At 35.5% G+C, this 10196-nt stretch overlaps 1 protein-coding gene across 1 annotated transcript in view; it reads left to right on the top strand.

Moving 5' to 3' along the window:
* BTBD9 (BTB (POZ) domain containing 9) overlaps window positions 1-10196 on the top strand; it is a 131598-nt gene that overhangs the window by 16004 nt on the left and 105398 nt on the right. The gene's annotated exons all lie outside the window — the stretch shown is intronic.

Raw genomic sequence — 10196 nt, 5'->3', positions numbered from 1 at the left:
AAACAGTTGTGAAAGAGACAAAGGGGAGAGTTAGGACTAAGGAGGTTTGAGCAATGCTTTCTGTAAACCAAAGCAGCTAGGTGGGTTTAATCATTATTAAGGTGATGATGTTTTCTACTGAAGGGACTGGGAATTCTGGAAAAAGCTTATGCTCACAGTGAAGCTGTCTTACCCAAAAACTCTGTCGAGCTCATTGATAGAGAGGCCACAGTCTGTAGATTCCAAAGATGTTGTCATCATTAGGTTCTGGGTCATAGAACCAAAGAGGAAATGCCCTGTATTGTAATAATTATTCTGTAGACACAAACTTTTTAATCAGCACAGCAACTCTTGGAATCCCCAAGGCGGGGAAGTGCTTTCTTTTCCCCAAAGAATGACCTCTTTCTGTGATCTTTACTGCTCTGCAACATGGGATTGCTGGCAAACAGTTGTAGTCTATGGAGAAAGAGCCTGGTGGGTCACTTGTGTGTCTCTCCTCGGAGAACTCTTTCTCAGCCTCCCTGTGCTTTTAATAAGTTCATACTGAATGTAACTGACTTGAAATTTATTTTTCCTGCTACAAACAAATGCATTCTCACCTTTTCTCTGTACGTTTTATGATTCTGATTTTACTGTTTTCTCTTTCTGAAATGGTTGGCTCTGTCCCTTAGTTTGTGTGTGTATCTGATAAATTTTTGCTTAAAGGTGTCTGTGATAAATCATCTAGCAATGATGAAATGCCTCTGGAGTTTAGAGGTGTTTTACACTTCCTGGGGATATTTTTGTGTGTGTGTGACCTTAACTTGGTGCAAAGTGGATGGATTGTTAGCAAGCACAGCTTTTTTGCTTCCATCATGTTATGAAGGAGATTTGAAGAGATCTAGGGTGTTACGGTGGGACTTTCCTTCACCTTCTTTCAGAAGGGCAGCCATTCTTTGGCCTCATCCAAAGACTTGTCCAAAAGTGATTTTTCTATTTCAACATCAGTTCATCTGTTTGTCATTCTCCACCCCTCCGCCCCAGCTGTCTTCACCTCTCTCTGTGTGTGTGCTATGTTTTGAGAGCATCATTGTTCTGTTTTGGTGAAGGCTCTTTGTAGCCTTGCCTGAAAGTGCAGAGAGGGAAGAGTGGAGGGGAGAACATAATTCCAGAGTTTTAGGTGGTACCTCACTCATTTTTTGGCACAAAAGGACCTCTTGTATATTCTAGCTGTCCGATGATCTCTTAATCCTCTGAAAGTGACTTGCCCTCTATTGGAGGAGTAGATTATCAGGAGAGAGTTCATATCATGTGGTGTTTTTGTATGCATAGCTATATATTATCTACTTAAATGCATGTGCAAGCACACCTGGAAACCTCCCTCTTGCAGTTTTATTTTAGCAGATATTTGAAGTATACAGTTGTGTGGGTAACTACAGCACAGATTTCCTTATCACATAGTCCTCATGCCTCTCATTTTTTCCTATTCTGCTCCATGATCCCCAGTAAACCTGTTATTTTCTATAAATCTCTCATTATCATATCCACAAATTGGTGGGGAATTCCCTGGAGGTGCAGCTACTTTGAAGAGCAAGTGGAAGAGCTGAAGAGAAAGTCATGTAGCAGCATAAGTTTATGTGTACTTATTATTAAGGAACAATAACCTTAAGGCAATGAGAGTTCTCAGTTGTGAGTCAACATGACAATTCAGGGTAGTTTAGATAAGGCTGTTCTGTAATCTCTCTTTACATCAGTGAATTAAGTCTATGTTATATTAAGAGTGCATTTGCTAGTCAAAAGTAAAAGTACTGTGACTATAATTTACTGTTCTTTTTATGTATTTTTTCCTGTAAATAAGAAGAAAAGGCTATTTTAAATGTAAAATTGCTGACAATTTTTTGAGCAGTTCCACTTTAAGAACTTCGTGTTTATTTATTTGTATTAATATAAATAGGTCCAACTTGAAGGTTGGCTCTGCTTTAATCAGGGGTTTGGACTAGTTGACCTCCAGAAGAGAGGCTTTGAGTGGGGGAGGCTATATGCACATACATATTAGTTGCTTCCATCATGATTTATCTGGCTTTTATTTATCTGGCTTTTAATGAATATTCTGTATAGAAAGAGGTAAGCAAGGAGGACCACATTCTTTTTTCTGTCTCTAATTTCAGGTTTTTGTCATTATGTATTTAAAACAGTTTTGTTTACTTAAATGAGTTAAACTAGTTATCTCTAGGATACTAACATACACAAAACAGAAATCCTAAAATACGTAGCAGTTTTGTCATCTAAGAAAGAGATGATCTCCAGTGTTGTGAGCACAGATTTAAAATATGAGCTAATACGAGATTATGTCAGAATGTATTCTTTTAATATTTAATATTCTGTTTTTACAGATAAGTTATGCATGTTTATCAAAGGACAGATATGTTTTAAGTGTTTTATATGCTCTGTTTAGAAATAAATTGTTATCAGATTATCAACAGATAATGAAAAAAAACCCCATTTATTTCATTTGAAGAGGTAAATGCCAGCCCCATTTTTAAAGGAAGACTGTAATGCAACTCAGCAAATCAGTCACTTTTATTAGCACTAGGTTAATCAGTACATTCTTTACTAGTAATATGTACTAGTTTCATATTGTTCAACACTGCTTCTGCTGTGTACTCTTGAGTCAGTGTGACAAGTCCCAGTGCCAAAATTTTCCTGTTCATGGACAAAAGTACTGAGGCATGCATTGCAAGTATCATGCTTTGCTCTGTCTTCTTGCCATTAGTTTTAACATTTATTCCCCTTTTGTCTTAGCAATGCGGATAATAATTTCTTTGCAAGCAACTACTTAGGGAACGATGCAGCAATTTTTTAAAAGGTTTGTATGCATTGTCAGTAGAAGATGCTGGACTAAGTATCTTTTCACAGTGCAGTTTCTTACCAGTATAGATTTGAGATAGGTGGTGTTTTGGTTTTTTTTTATTTTAAAAACATTGATTTTAGCTCAAAGTGCTTTATGGCATCACTGTATAAGATGACTTCTTGAGTAGTAATAGAGAACTGGAGACTAGGGTTAATGGCTGTGGTTTTTATTTACACACCTTTTTTCAAAGCGAGGGAGTAGAACATGCCAGATTCTGTCCACGTTGTTGAAGGGCAGCCTGTTTGTGTCTGATACACTAGAGCAATTGTTCAAACATAGATTATAAAGAGAATATGAGCCCTGTAACATTAGGCAAGGTTAGTTGCCTTTTTGAGTTACGTTTCACATAAATATTAGTTATGCAAGCTGAGAGCTGTCAAAGGCTGAGATAACATGTTCACCTGAGTTTTAAGAAGCTATTCAAACATTTCCATGGGCTTAAAAATAGATGGAGTGTGTCTTCTATTTGCACGTGTGCAGGTTGTTTTTTTGTTTGTTTTTTGAAAACCTTTCACTTCTAAGTGAACCTACGCATTTTCAAATCTACAATCAATGCCTCTTTCACACTAGCTTGATGAAAAAAAGGCAACGTCTGGCAGTTAGTTGTTAAATAAAATGTCATTTATACCACAATGAATTAAGACCAGTTCAGTCTTCTTAACAAGTAATTTACTGTATTATGTGTGTCATAGTCTCGATCATGACTTTGATTTTTTTGATATATGGAGCATTGTGGAATATTCACAACAGTGTTAGAGTTACGGGCATTACTGTGCTTCCCATGAAAGATAATTTGTGCTTGGCAAAGTATGTACCAAGCCATCCAAGCTGATTTGGCAGAATCAAGTAAGTAATGCGATAAGATTATTTACACTCTTTTCTTCTTCCTGTTACTTACTTGTATGCTCCAGTTTGCCAGCCATAACCTTTGTCTAGATTAATAGACGGAAGATGGAAGGGCAGTGACCAAAGACTCTGAAATTCTGTAATGAAAAGGAGATGAGAAGATTGTTTATGCTTTCTCACACACAGAAGATGATTTATTTGTGATTTGGAGGATGTAATCCCTGATTTAGATATACAAGCTAATTTGTACAAGGAAGATTATTTCTTAGGCATCGAAGCTTAGTATAACAGGTGAAGAGGGTGTTGCTGTATTTTGAGGGGTTTTTTTAGTAAGAGAAAATGCTAGGTATAATACCTAGGCTTTTTATTGACATAACTGTATTTTAGAAAGACTTTTGATTTTTGCTTTAAATACTTCTAGAACACATTATTCCACCACCTTTAAAAATTGAACAGCGATATCCTATGCAGAAAAAGCAAGTAAGAGAGCGGGATTCCAGGGTAATTTTTTCTTTTTTAAGATGGTATTGTATTTTTTTTAGAATTTCTTTTGGTCCTAGTTTCATTGTTTGCACTTATATAACAATTTTCATGTAGAGCTGAAGACTTCTTTAGAGGGAAGACAGGAGACAGAAAATAGTCATGTAAGCACGTTCCTGTCAGAATTAGGAACAGATGTCAGGTTCATAGTTACTCCAGCTTCTTCCTTTAATAGGTAGGCAATGTAGAAGAGAATGCTTGTGTTTGTTATCCTTGTGTGGTTTGTTACTGATTTTTTAAAGTGAATATTTTTCTTTCCTATTTCCAAGTATTTTAATATGTACCTGTTAATTAAGCCAACTGTTTACCCTGTCATTAACCTGAAAAAATGAATACCATATTCTTGATTATATTAAAAAGTTAACTCTTTCTTATATAGCCCTTACTCAGTCCATAGTCCTGACAATGTTGAATTGTGTTGTGTTTCAAGAAATCAGTGGTAAAAATCATAAAGGAGCTGCTTGTAAGGTATTTTTCATAACCCATGTGGATATCAGTTTAAGTATGGGTAAGCAACAACAGTTCATTTAAAAAAAAAAAAAAAAAAGTCAGATTTGCAAATCGTGATAGCAGTCAGAGTTGTGATTCTAAGCCATAGCGCTTGTTTTGGGATAAAAAAGTGCAAATACATTAAGTGAATGTTAATACCTCTAAAGATCTTTGAACAGGCAATGCGGTTTTTTGTTTTATCCTTCTCACTTTTTTCATCCTTTCATTTTTGTTCTGCGGCTTCATCTTTTTACTTTGTCTTAGACAACAAATTTTGAAGAACTTCATTAAAGCAATTACAAGAAAATGAACAATTCTGAGAGGTCTCAAAATAAGTCAAATGTAGCCACAAGGTGTCACTATAATAAAAGTTTAAGACTTAATTTCTTTCTGTTTAAACTCCTTTAGCGAAACTGTTATTCCTAGTGTATGTTGTGCTTGGGTACTAAACTTCTCAGATTAATGGAATCATTCTGGTTTGCTTTTTTTGCTGTAGAGAGAGAGCAAGTACAGAGATGGTATATTAAATCAGAAGGAGGCTCTCAATTAATTTTCCATGTTTCATCTGACATTGGATGATGCTGAGTTTTAACTGGGAGAGTATTTGCCTAATCGGACCAATTTATAGTTTGAATAGTAATGCTATTTTGTCAGCAATACCAGAATTTGAAAAAGATAATGAAAGGGGGAAAGGGTCAATTTTTATCTGCATTTGCTACTATTTTATTGTCTTATCTCTTCTTGAGATATTATAATGTGACTAATCAAAGGGAAATATTAATTAATTATTACTGCATGAGGTTTTGGTCCTAAAACATGTTTCTATTAAAAGAACTGATAGATGCCTGTAGAATAATGCTGTAAATGTGGCCAGTTATTTAAGCATATTCTTTTTCCTGTTTTTTAATTGATTTTAAATTGAAAAGTGTTGAGGTTTTCTAATATTAGTAGGTTGAATTAGTAGTGTTATAATATGTCTAACTGCTCCGTGTTTCCCTTAAAGTACTTGGCTGCTATAGAAAGCATGGTATAGAATTATTCTTACTTTAGGTGTACTTGTGTATTAAATGTATTTATCAGTGCAGAGAGAATTTCTTGCCTTTCCTTTTATTAAGCATTGATGGTATTGGGTGTTTTTTTTGTTCAGTGCTTCAACAGTTTTTGCTACTAATGATTGCACCATTTGTAATCCTCTGCCTGAGTGAAGACAAATTAAATTGTAGACCCTGTCTCCTGAGCATTGAAAAAAGCAAAACGTGAAAAGAGTAAGTGCTTCAGTACTAACGCAGTTCTAAACTAAGAAATGTTGGTAGTTGTGCACAGTTATTTTGCAGGTAGTAACATGTGAAGGAGATGTGATTTTCAAGTATAGGCTAGACAAGATTTTTTTCTTTAATTCTCTTCTTGGTCAGGCAGCCTCAGATACCTGTGCTTCATACTGGTGATGGTGCAGTCATTTTATTTTTCTTTCCACTTGGGAGAGTCACTCATTGAAATTAGTTACTGATTAGCCAGCAATGTCTCACTTTCAGCCTTACCAGTAGGTCTCTGACATCCTTATCTGTAGTAGATACCCATTTTGCAGTTTTCCTGGGCTTGGTGGAAACTTAGTGATAATAATTTGCCAAAAGGCATTCTGAATATGATTCAATTTAAGAAGATGGTGAAACAAGTGAGGAGTTAACTCTTGAGGGGAAAAGCAGTTGAAGCACTGTCGCAGGTACTTGAAATAAACTGAGAAGAAAGCAGTGTCTGCAGACCTAATTTAGCACTAGCTTTTTTTAAGCAAGTAATTCTGCTTTCTCCCCCAGTGGAGAGCAGTGGTGTTTAGAAAAAGCACATAGACATCCGAAAGAGGCTTTTGAACATTGTTTTAACTTAAAATGCGACTCTACTACATCACTGACATAACTGAAATATGTAGACTATGAGTTGCTGGCAGGAGCTCTGGCAAGGCCTTCAGCCAGTCTGAAAAGCATTTCAAAAATTTTTCATCACTAAGTCATTAATATCCTTATAAAAGGACTTCTTGCAAATGGAATGATTAAACTTGGGCAACTGAAACCACCTTTACCTTAGTTACCGCACTTGAGAAATACAAATGGTTGCATAGGCAACATGTTGATTAGTTATTTTATTTGTACTGTGCTTTGGGAAGCATTGACTGTTGTGTAAATATTTTATTTCTAACTGTGCAGATATGCTGATGTTTCAGAGTTTAGGAAAAGAAAAACCTTGCTGCACAATACAAATTAGCTTTTCTTCATTTCTGGATAACTGAAATCTTAAAATCTTTTCCGAATTCTAATACTGTATGTAATACAGTCGTAATGTCCGGAGATAAGTAAAAATTATCTTTCTTTGTATTACAGAAACATATTAAAACTAAGCAATTTTGAAATGTCACTCCAGACCTCTGAGGGTTTTCACTGACGTTATTTTCACAAATCAATTTTCATTTTTGTGGAATACAAGGAAATGATTTCCTGAAGTCTCCATTTTAGTGGCTAGGTGCTGCTTGATTATTTTTCTGTCTTTCAGTGTTTAAACATCTTTTTTTCCAGTATGAGTTCAATCTGGCATTTTTTTCTTTTCCTAAGATAAGGTGATGGTCTCAGATTTTTCAAACAATGTAGGTCATCTACACAGGATCAGGAAAGCTATTGCCTCGTCTGGGATGGAGCGTTTATTGATTTAAAAGATCCCTTTCTTCATTTCAGGTTATGTATACTTTTGATCTTAAGCTTGCACTTCTAATTTCAGCTCCAAATGTGGTCCTAGTGATACAGAAGCTAATTTCTCTACAGGTGTAATCAATAACATTTTTCATCAAGAACTTCATCAAGGCAGCTTTTTTCTTCTCAAATTCCTTCTCTGTCTCTGCCATAGCAATTTCAGTTATTCTAACCTAAAGAGCCCAACTCAGCTTTGAGGAAAAGCAAAAAAGCTCGTGTGCATTTAAGCTGTCAATGACAACCTGCCAGACAGCTCATCCTCTGAAAAATGAGTATTTGTCTGAAGTGTGTGTAGAGGGGTCAATATGGCTTGTATAGAAATACCCGAGAAATGTGAGAGTGTCTGCCAATCCAGTTTGTTGGATATGAATTATAAAAAAGTATAGTATATTCTTTTTTTTTGGTTTATAATTTAGAAGAAACAATTAACGTTTTAAGAGATCTAGATCACATTTCTCATGTTTGACATAATCTTTTTTTTATTGTAGTATGCTTAGAATTTCTATGTATTCTGAATTTTGATGTATTCATTATGAGTTTCTCAAACTGTAAATTGTTTCTAGGTCTGTTTGCAAGCTGTTTCACCTCATAAGAGATCTGACATAGGTGAAAATTATCAGTAGTTATTCAGCTTGACAGCAATGCAGAGAGATAGGCCTAAACACTAAATTATCAAATTGTTCGTAATAATTCTACAGTAAGTTGTATTTTAAAGTTAATGTTGCATAAGACAAATCTGTGTTTAAAAGGAGTCTTCAACACTTTTTCTTTAAATCATCTTCTGTGATTTCTGTTACACTCCAAGAGCTAGAATTAACTGTGAAAACTTGCTATATATACTTACAAAGACAGGCTTTTACAAAAGGAAATCTTGTTTTGCCAAATTTGTAAGAATTCTGGTTTATTTTAGTTTGTTGATCAGTGATGGCCATCTGTTGAGGTTGTTTGATGCCATTGTATAAAGCATTTCTCTTTTTCCCCATTTCTCAGCAGATAATGGGCATGGTTTGTTGAGGTGTATCTGAAACACTGTACCACACTTACAATTACACATTATGAATATTCAAATTTTATGTGTAAAACCAAATAATACACTTATGTGGATTCACTTTTCAGCTTCTAAATTTATAAAGCCATCTGTCAACCAACACTAGACCAATCTCAGTTGTGGGATAATTTGGATGACGTAAAAATTTTATAGTAAAGCAAATTTGTCTGTGGTTAAACTTGATTCTTTGTTCACAAACCTTAAGTTATCTTCTGTGTAGCACTTTTTAGAGGTATAAATCAGTGTATGAATGGGAAAGCCATAAAGTAAACTGCTTTATTCAGTGTCCTTTTTCTCCTCAAAAGAATCTTGTAGAACTGGTGTTGAACTTAAGCTTTTTGAGCTTGGACAGTACTTGCTCTTTCTCATCTCAGTTTCAGTTGGGAGGATTAGGCTGATGGTTCCATTTGATGCAGCTTTTAAATAGTTTTCTGTTCCACGCAAGGACTATTCACCCCCTAATATGGAAGAAGATTGGACACAAACAGTTGAAAATGAAAAATCAAGCTGAAAAGACCAATAAATGAAAGTGAACAAATCAGGTGCTATAGAGAATCAACTTTATAGGAAATAAGACATGTGAAAGCATGCATAAGCATCTTCAACTGATAGAAATGAGTGAGTGAATGAAAGCAAGCAGTGGAAGAGAGAGATCACACGGAGAAAATACAACACGTTTGGAAAAAAAAAATTAGTGCAAGTGAAAAATGTTTTAAAAGATAGTGTTTTTTTACAGTAGGGATAATTATAGGAAAACCACGTGATTTATCATTTTCAGGCTGCTACTGGAAGCAGTTATTTTATTATTTGTAATGTCTTCTAAAAGAGAGAAAGAATGATCTTTGTAAAACACCAGATTCTGCTTTTGGGTTTTGATTTTTTACCACAAAGCAATTTTTATAGCTTTATACATTCATGCTTGTTATTCACTTGTAAGATTGGGACAAATATTTCCATAATTCACTGGAGATGTAATCTTGGAAATTTTAGATACTGAGTGACATCATTAGTGATCAGTAAAGTAGTGGCCTCATTACTTTTCTTCATACCATTTTCTTTGCTGTTTGTATTGGGGAATAACAGCAGTGATGGAAGGTGTATTAAATATTGATTTCTAGATCTGTATTCTGTTCAATTCAATTATCCTGTCTCTTTTAATGGCAAATTGCAAAGTTGGCTAATCAAGCTGCATTCTCATTAGCAATGTAAGTGCACTGTTGAGTCAGATCAACGGGCACCTTGCCCTGTGTCCTGTCTCTGACCCTGAGAGCAGGAGGTGCTGGTCAGGGAGAGCCTGTGAGCCCGGCCATCCTCTGTGTTCCGTTCTCCTTATACTCCTCCCAGTCCTATTAGTGTATGTTCATAGATTTGTTGTCCAGTCATTTAGAATCATAGAATCATTAAGGCTGGAAAAGACCTCTAAGATCGAGTCCAACCGTCAACCCAACACCACCATGCCCACTTAAACCATGTCCCTAAGCGCCACATCTACACGTCTTTTAAATACTTCCAGGGATGGTGACTCAACCACTTCCCTGGGCAGCCTGTTCCAATGTTTAACCACTCTTTCAGTAGAGACATTTTTCCTCATGTCCAATCTAAACCTCCCCTGGTGCAACTTGAGGCCATTTCCTCTCATCCTATTGCTAGTTACTTGGGAGAAGAGACC

This window comes from Pygoscelis adeliae, unplaced genomic scaffold (assembly GCF_000699105.1).
Source record: "Pygoscelis adeliae isolate BGI_AS28 unplaced genomic scaffold, ASM69910v1 Scaffold218, whole genome shotgun sequence".
Lineage (NCBI taxonomy): Eukaryota > Metazoa > Chordata > Aves > Sphenisciformes > Spheniscidae > Pygoscelis > Pygoscelis adeliae.
Note: the sequence above shows the minus strand (reverse complement) of the source record. Positions and strands in the feature narration are given on the sequence as shown.